The following is an 8,340-nucleotide window of genomic DNA, read 5'->3' as shown; positions in this document are numbered from 1 at the left end:
TGGAAGCTAAAACAGGGCTAAAACAGTTTTAATGCTTGGTTCTGCAAAAAAACATCCAATTTTACATGGCCACAAGATGCCAGGCAGCCAAGATAACTTATAAATGTTGGAATATTATGGGATAACCCCGATGCAATCAAAGGTGATTTCCCTGTAACACTCACATATTGCTTTCCCATGTCCCAGCAGCTTTTTCATTGCTTTTTTTTTTTAGTGGTTTGCATTTTTGAAGGCAGAAGTTAAAGATGTTACAGCTGACTTTGGAGAGATGCCTTTAGCTCCAAAGAGGGATTTTCCAGCAGCCCCATTTCCAAGCCAATGCTGCCGTGGCCTCGTGCTGCCCGAGCATCCTGCAGGATGCTCTGGGAGGTGAAGGTGCATTTTCCTTGCTGTAAATCTCCTGTCTGAGTGCCTGGAGGCCCAGAGCTCCTGGCAGTGGTGAGCTGTGGCCAGGAGCTCCTCTCCTGCTCAATGGGATTGCAGACTTTTCCAGAAATCCCTGTGTTCCAGGGAGGTGCTGGGGTTTTATCCCAGTGGTGCTCTCAAGGAGCCTTTGTTTGCATTATTATCCTGAGCAGTGGGATAGGACTGCCCTACTTTGCCTGCCATAAAAATAGCCCTGAAATAAGGTTTGATCTTTTTCCAGCCACAGAAATAATTGTGAGCTGTTTCCTTCCATGCTCTTCCCAGTCAGTTGTTGGAGCTATTCTAAAATTTTTTTTCAGTGCCTTTTTTTTTCTGATGGGGTCACTCAGATTGCTGGTAAATCTCAATACACCTGTCAAAATACCTCTTTTTTTCCACTAACAGAACATTTTGTATTCGATGTTGCAGCATTAGTGTATTTTAATATGTATCCCTTTCTTTTGCCATTCTCTAAAGTAGTTGGAAGATGCAATTTTCAAATCTTTTATTGTACAGCCTTTTATCAAACTGTCTCTATAGCTGCTGCTTTTTTTTGAAATCAGATTTCTCTCTGATAGGATCAGATCTGAAATCATTTGTTACATTCCTTGCATTTCTCATTTCTAAAGCCAGGCATTGCTTTTTTACACAGTTTCTGTGGGGCTTTTTGAGCCTTTTGTACTTCTTTTCTCCCCTTTTAATATCGATTCTAATGTTTGTCAGACTATTTTATTTCTGCCTTCTTTGTTCTCTGCTTTTTTGATCTCTCCTGTTGGTGCTTCCCTATGAGTTTATTTCTTTAATTTCCACTTGATCTCCTTTCTTTAAGTACTGTTGGTACAGAAGAAAAGCAGAAGAAACATGATAGATTTTCTGCTGGTTTGACATCTACTAAGAGGTGGAACAAACCACACACTCCAGTTCCTCAGAAATCCTAGAGGGTCCTTGTAATGGGAAGAGAATGTGTCTGAAAAATATGAGTGACATCCAGAGAACATCATCAAGGTGTGGATCCAGTCAAGCCAGATTGGGAACATAAATAAACTGCTTTACAATGTGCATCTATGTTTCAATAATCATAGAATAATAGAATGCCCTGAGCTGGAAGGAACCCACAGAAAACATCCAGTCCAGCCCCTGGCCCTGCACCAGACACCCCAACAATCCATCCTTGGGAGTGTGGTCCAAAAGGAGGAGAACTGGAGTGACTTCCAGCAGACTGATATATGGTGTGTTTAGGTCTGGGTAAGGATGGATCTCTTCACTCCCTTCCCAGAAGAATTCAGCAAGAGGGATTTGTCACACAGCAGGCTGAAGTTCCAACTCCAATAATAGACTCGCTGAAGAGTGATGTGAAAAATTAATGAGCAGTTTGGAAAAACTCCGTATCCAGCTGCTGGGGAAGGCTGGGCTGGCTCGTGCCCAGCTGCTGCTGTTTCCATTCCTCATGCTCTGCTTGTTCCTTCCCTTCCTTGCCACCCTCTTTGTTTTTCACATGCATCTTTTCTGCATGTGCCCATGCAGCTCAGGATTCTTTTTAGCACTCTGTAAGTATCCTTTCTGTATTCTTTAGTATAGTATAGGTTTCTTTAATATAATATAGTATAATAAAGTAATAAATTAGCCTTCTGACAGCATGGAGTCAGATGCATCATTCCTCCCTGCCACAGGGCTTGCTGTACATTTACAAAACAGGATCACGGAGGGGCACCCCTAAACCATTCCTCCTTCACTGTTTGATGCATGAAATGTGCATGTGCAGCACGGATGTGGAGCTGAGAGGCTGGGCTGTGCTGTGCTCACACACACACAGGTATCCTCTGCCTCTAGGGGCACCGTTTGTGTTCAGAGGTTTTTTCACAACTGCTGGGATTCGTTCCTTGAGCTTTGATTGCAGCACCAGCCTTGTGACATGTTTGAGACATCAGAAAGATGGCAAAGCTCATGCACAACCAGCAGCAGCCAAAGATTTCTTTGTTACAGAGTGTTTTAAAAACTTTCTAGCCAATGGCACATTGCTAAGCTCACAGACAATTGTTCTAGGCAATCACTGAAAGCACACCTACACCTGCTGCACACAATGCTGGCTTGTATGCCTTCTGTTAACAATACAATATACCATTATTATACCATTACCATTATTATATTATTATTACAAATACCATGACCATTTTTATATTGTTATACACAATACTTCATTATTAAGCTTAAAACCTTCTAATATCTTGCTAGGCATATTTTCCTGCAGTCTTAAGGTCTGTCTTAGCCAAGCCTGAAACTCAAGCTATTGTTTCATGTCCTTGTTTGCTATACTACTATAACTTTTCTACTTCCAGACTTTGCAGCTGCAGCTAGCTCTGAGTTTTCTGTTCTTTCTGTTTCTAAGGCCTGCCTTTACAGCTTTCTGAAAACCTTCTTACCCTTACTACTTCCCACAGGGTGATGCACCAACCTTCCAGGCAGGGTAGGGCAGGCAGCAAGCAGGGAAATGTCAGGACAGCGTGAGCTGCTGGTGATAAATGCAGTCAGGAGTGGCAGGGCAGGGCAGGGAGCTGGGACAGCCCCAGCACGCTGAGGGGTCCCCTGGGGACATCAGCAGGTGAGAGGTGTGGGAGAGCTGGCAGAGGAGGTGACAGCCTGGGGATGCCCTGGAGGGACAGGGATGGCATGTGCTCACTCTGGAGCAGCAAAGCAAAAAGAGCTGCTCTCCTTGCAGTAATTGCAGCCAGGAAAGGCATGGAATAGCATGGGAATAAATCACACAGACTCCATTTTCTTCGTGGTGGAAAAAACACGTTCTTTATTCAAATAACTCGTTTTCATCCAGTTTTACAGAGCTTGTGTGTGACTCCCGTTGGTGGGGAGCTTTCCTGCCAATTACTTTATTAGTTAGTAACAAGTTGTTTTTCTGTATTAATTGGTCACTCAAACCCCAGGATGTACATGCAGGGAATGTTGTTTGTGAGAGATAGTTTTCATTTTTTCTATCTAACAGTGTAAAAACAGTTTAGACAGGTGCTGGTTGTTTTTAGATTGTTATTTTAATGAACTGCTCACAACAGGATTGCTTTCACGTGGGAACTTGCAAAGTGCCAGCTTGACAAGGCCAGGGATGGATTTTAGGAGAGCAGGCTTGATTTTATGAAGCCTTTCTTTATCATTTTCCTCCCTCACTGCAACAGAATAGTTTTCTTTTTTTTCCACAATGCTGAACTTCCCCATCCCTCAGCAGCATCTCCCCAGAGCCCTCTTGGCTCAAGAGCTGCTCATTTTAAACCATCCTCTCCTTGGTGTTAAGGGGAAAGTCTCAGGGCTCCCAAAGGGAAAACTGAGCAGCAATGCAACCTTTTAACAGGGCTGTTTTCTGTGTGAGGAAACCAAGCCAGCCACAGAGAAATTGTTCCCTGAGGATCAGGAATATCCTGAGTCCTTCTCTCCACGTTTCCAAGAATCACCCCCTGCTGCTGACCAGGCACAGCCTCCATCCATTCCCTGCTTTCTCATTCAAGAGCCTGCTTTAAAGAAGTTATAACTCAGCTGATGGGGCTGGAGCAAAGGAGGAAGTGACAGGAATGTGTCACCCTGGGGAATTCTGCTGGAAGATGCCACTTGCAAACAGTCTCTTCTCCCAGCCCTTGGCAAGCCTGGCCTGGCCCTCCCGGAGGACTCATCTAAAAGCAAGAATGAACACTGCACTCAACAAGCCAGGGGAGGAGAGGTTTCCACCACCTTCTCCTGCAACCTCCCTATTCTCTTTAGATGGAGGAAAGAGAAAAGGAAAAAATGGATTTTATAAAATCATAAGATAATGTAGCTTTTGTGCTTAGGAGAGAATTTTAGATTTGGGTTCTTTTGCACATCTGCTGCCTTTGTTTAATTGCAGATAACAAAGTGGGGTTTCCTTTAGGAAGCCTGGAGGTGACACATGTCCCAGCTGTGCCAAACATCCATAAAATTTGGGTTTTACCAGAGGTTCTAGTGCCCAAACTGATGGGCAGTGAGACACACCCAGAGTCCTGTTAAGTCCTCACCCCCACGTGAGCCTTTTCATCACCCAGGAGTTCAGGATTTCAGTTTAAATCATTCTCATGGTTTGGGTTCAGCTGAGAGGCTGATGAACAGCCCAAAGCCAAAACTGTCCACGCTCTCCTTGTCCCAGCCCTGCTGCATCCTGCTCAGAGCAAAGATTTACTGAGGTGCAGCTGGCACGGGGCCCCAGCCATGCTCTGAGCCCCAGCGGTGCCCAGGAAAACAAATCCTGGCAGAAAATTTGTTTGCTTGCAGGCAGAAGAAGCTGGCCCAGACAATTCCAAGCAGGAGCTGCTCTGCAAGTCAGGAGCCATGGAGACATCCAGCCTGAGGAGATTAATGCAGGAGGGGGGCAGTTGTTCAGAGAAGGTTTGGTGAAGGTAAAAATAAGATAAAACAGAGATTTGCTGCTTCTTTCTACCAAACCTCCAGTGGCTGGTGTGTTTGCAAAGCCTCTGGTTTGGTCGAGTGGCACATGAGCATCTTCCTTCTCTCAAGAGAGGGAACACAGGGGAAAGAGGTGCCAAAGCAGTGGATTGCCTGGGTGTCATAATGAAAATTTAAAAAAAAAAAAAAAAAAGATAATAACAATGGCTCCCTGCTTCTGCAGCAGTGGGAGCATAGGTGCCCAAAACCTGGCTGGCCACAAGCTTCCCTGAACTTGGAGAACTGGTGAGGACTCTGAAAAGCCCCTCCACTCCAGACCCCTGCAGCCAAAAACATTTTTGAGAAAGCAAGACAATAAAATTCCCTTTGAAAAGATCAAAGGGCAAAAACATCACTTTAAAATGCTCAAACTCTTTTAGAGCACTTTTCTTTTAAATCTTTTTTCTCACTCAAAACCATTCACTGAGCCTCACCCTGGGCTGTTTCACACCCTCAGAAACATGGTTTTAGGGCAAACACCCTGTTCAGGGCAATGTTTCACTCAGCTCTTGTTTTATAGCATCAAATTTACAGATGCAGGAGGCACAAATATCCCTTATCCTGGTGCCAGGAGCTTGGAGCAAGAGCCCTGGGCTCTGCAGTCAGTGCTGTGACTGAAATTAGTGCAAGAGCAGGTTGGCAGGTGCCAGCCCCCCAATGGCAGCTCTGTGTCTGTCCATGCACAATCCCATTTCTGAACCTCCAACCCCCAATCTCACAGCTCCGGCAGGTTTTGTTCTCACATCTTGTCTTGACACTGAAGATCTCCAGGAGAAAAGGGCTCAGATGCTGCTGATATTGGACACCAGCACCATCTGCTCCCCGTCCTTATTCACTCAACATTAAAGACTAGAGAGCTCTCATGAAGTCAGAAGAAAGAAAAAATCATGGAGATGTCATCTGGGATTCCTGCTGTTTGCTGGTAATTAAGTTTGTCACAATCTTGACAGAGCTGGGAACAATGGAGGGAATCAGAAAGAAAAGGCAGAGGGAGGGAAAATATAAAAGAGTCACTCTGGAGCTTTTTCCTTCTGATTCTGATGCCAAAGAAAATGATTAAAGGAAATAATGATATCTCATGGTGTTTGCTCTCCAGTTCCCCTAGAGATAGGAGTTCTGCCTAACAATTTGTCAATTTTTTCTCAAGCTCAGGTAATGTCATCCCAATATTTACTGGGCTGCACACTGGTTCCTGGGGTTTCTGTCAACTCAAATCTAGGCTCTCCCTCTGTTGTTTTGTCCTAGTTTTAGCCTGTTTTTTACTTTGGGAGAGCAAATGGAGCTGAGCCCGGCCCAGCAGCAGTGTCCCAGTGCTGGCCTGAGGGGCACCTCAGCAGAAGGACCTGCCCTTCCTCATCTTCCTGCAGGAAAAGGGGATCACTGGAGTTCATTTTCATCTCTTGCTGTGCTCACTGCAGCTCATTTGGGTTGAGAAAAGCTCTTAGATCATCAGACAGTGTGCAAGGATGCAGGACAAGCAGGAGGTGTTGGCAGAGCTTCTTTTGGGTGCTGAGAGCTGCAGGAACCCAAACCAAGGGGCTTTTGCCCTGCAGCGTCCAGAGTGCAGAAGGGCACTGCTGCTGGGGCTTCTCCACTGGAGAGGAGTTTCCAGGCTGGGAAGACACATTTCCAGGGAAAACAGCAGCCTTGGTACCAGGAGCAGAGGGTACAGGAATGTGGAGGGGTCACTGCAAATGATCCCCCCAAGCAGCTCTGGAGCTGGCCCCATCCCTGCTCTGTCCCAGCCCAGCTCGGGCTGCTGCTGACACCCCCCTGGGATCACTGGTGGGCCTGGAAGGCTGGGTTCATGCTTGGATCACATCTTAGAAGTCTTTTCCAACCTAAAAATTTCTGTGATTCCTGCTTATTTTCCTTTTGTTTGCTGGACCAAATAATTATTTGCTCCTTAGTTGGAAATACAGACCCTGCCCAAATAACTGCAGGAAGTGGAAGTATTCTCAAGGAAAGAGGAGAAATTCAGTCAGTCTCACCTGTGTCCTCAGAGCAAAACTTTAGACGCATTTCCTCTAAATTTAGAGGCATTTCCTGTGCATTCCCAACTTCATGGCCAGAGTTGAGGCTGGGTTTGAAAGATGTGGGCAGCACAGGGCTGCTGCTGTGATGTGCATCTTGTGCTGCCCCACCTCCTCCCAGACTGCTACATCTGCAGAGGGTTCTCAGAGTGGACTCTGCAGAGGGCCATGAAAACAGATTTATTTGGGAATATTTTCACTTGCCATTACAATTAATCACCAGAACCCAAGGAAAAGAAGTGCAGTTTATGAAAACATCAAGCGGGGAATGTGCCTGCAGGAACCTGACAAATGGGACAGCCACACAGAGAGATGGTTTAGAATAATCCATTTTCATGCCAGCTCCAGTAAAGAGAACAGGGAAAGACTGAGCAGCATCTTTCCCTCTGACAGCCTCCAGAGCATAACTGTGGCCCTCATCTGAAACCTTGCAGTGGCTCCTCAGAACACTTTTGAAAGACAAGGCACTGTATTTTTCAAACTCTGTCTCAAGCAGGAAACTCAAAAGAGTTCCCTCTGCTGTGAAAAAATAAATGTTCCTCAATAAAAGAAGTAAATCCACATTTTTCAAACCCAGCCTCAACTCTGGTCATGAAGTTGGGAATACATAGAATAATGGCATCTGAAGTTTTGCTGTGAGGCACTGGTGAGATGGACTCAGTTTCTCCCCCTTTTCCTTGGGAATGCTTCCACTTCCACCACGTGCCAGGAAGCAGCAGGCTCCACTGGGATGTGTCTTTGTAGGGTCACCATCATTAGGATGTAAGAGAAGTGGGGAGTGGCCTTTTCTAACTCAACCCGGCTGAAGTGTCCCAACCTCCATGTTCCCCAAAAGGATGATGAAGAGAACAAAGAGGAAGAGAAGATCCTCTGCTAGTGACTTGGTTTGAACAGACAGGTGTCTGCTAAGGAATGCAGGAGCGTCCCTGAAATGGAAAATGTAAACTCCCTCCCTCTGAATTATTATAATTTTGAAATTAAGGAGCTCTCAGGCAAAGATATGGAAATGAAAACTGCCCCATGAACAGCAGAGAACTGCCCCAGCTCTGACAGATGCAATGCACACATATCTTACAACCCAGGACATCTAGTGATCCCCACCTTTGGCTCTGTGCAGTGTCAGGCACTCACGGCAGAGCAGATGGTTCAGTCCAACAGGAATTCCTTCAGACTTTCACTGTATACACAAGAAATGTCTTTTGTGTCCATCCAAACCAATTTCTTTTTTGCATCCTGGCAGCTGAGCTGTAAAGGTAAAACAAACAAATGCCCAAAGGGCAGCCCTGCCTTGGGAAATCAGCTCCTCAGTGTCCTGAAGGCAGCTCTTTGGGGAAAGCTGGGGGGGTTCTGGAGTTTGCCTCCCTGTGGGACAAAGGGATGAAGCTCCCATGTCCAGGCAGTCCAGGGGAGGATGATCCAGGGCCTCAAGGCTCTTGTCCAGTCTCTG

The sequence above is a fragment of the Passer montanus genome, unplaced genomic scaffold (assembly GCF_014805655.1).
Source record: "Passer montanus isolate IOZ18808 unplaced genomic scaffold, ASM1480565v1 scaffold64, whole genome shotgun sequence".
Lineage (NCBI taxonomy): Eukaryota > Metazoa > Chordata > Aves > Passeriformes > Passeridae > Passer > Passer montanus.
Note: the sequence above shows the minus strand (reverse complement) of the source record.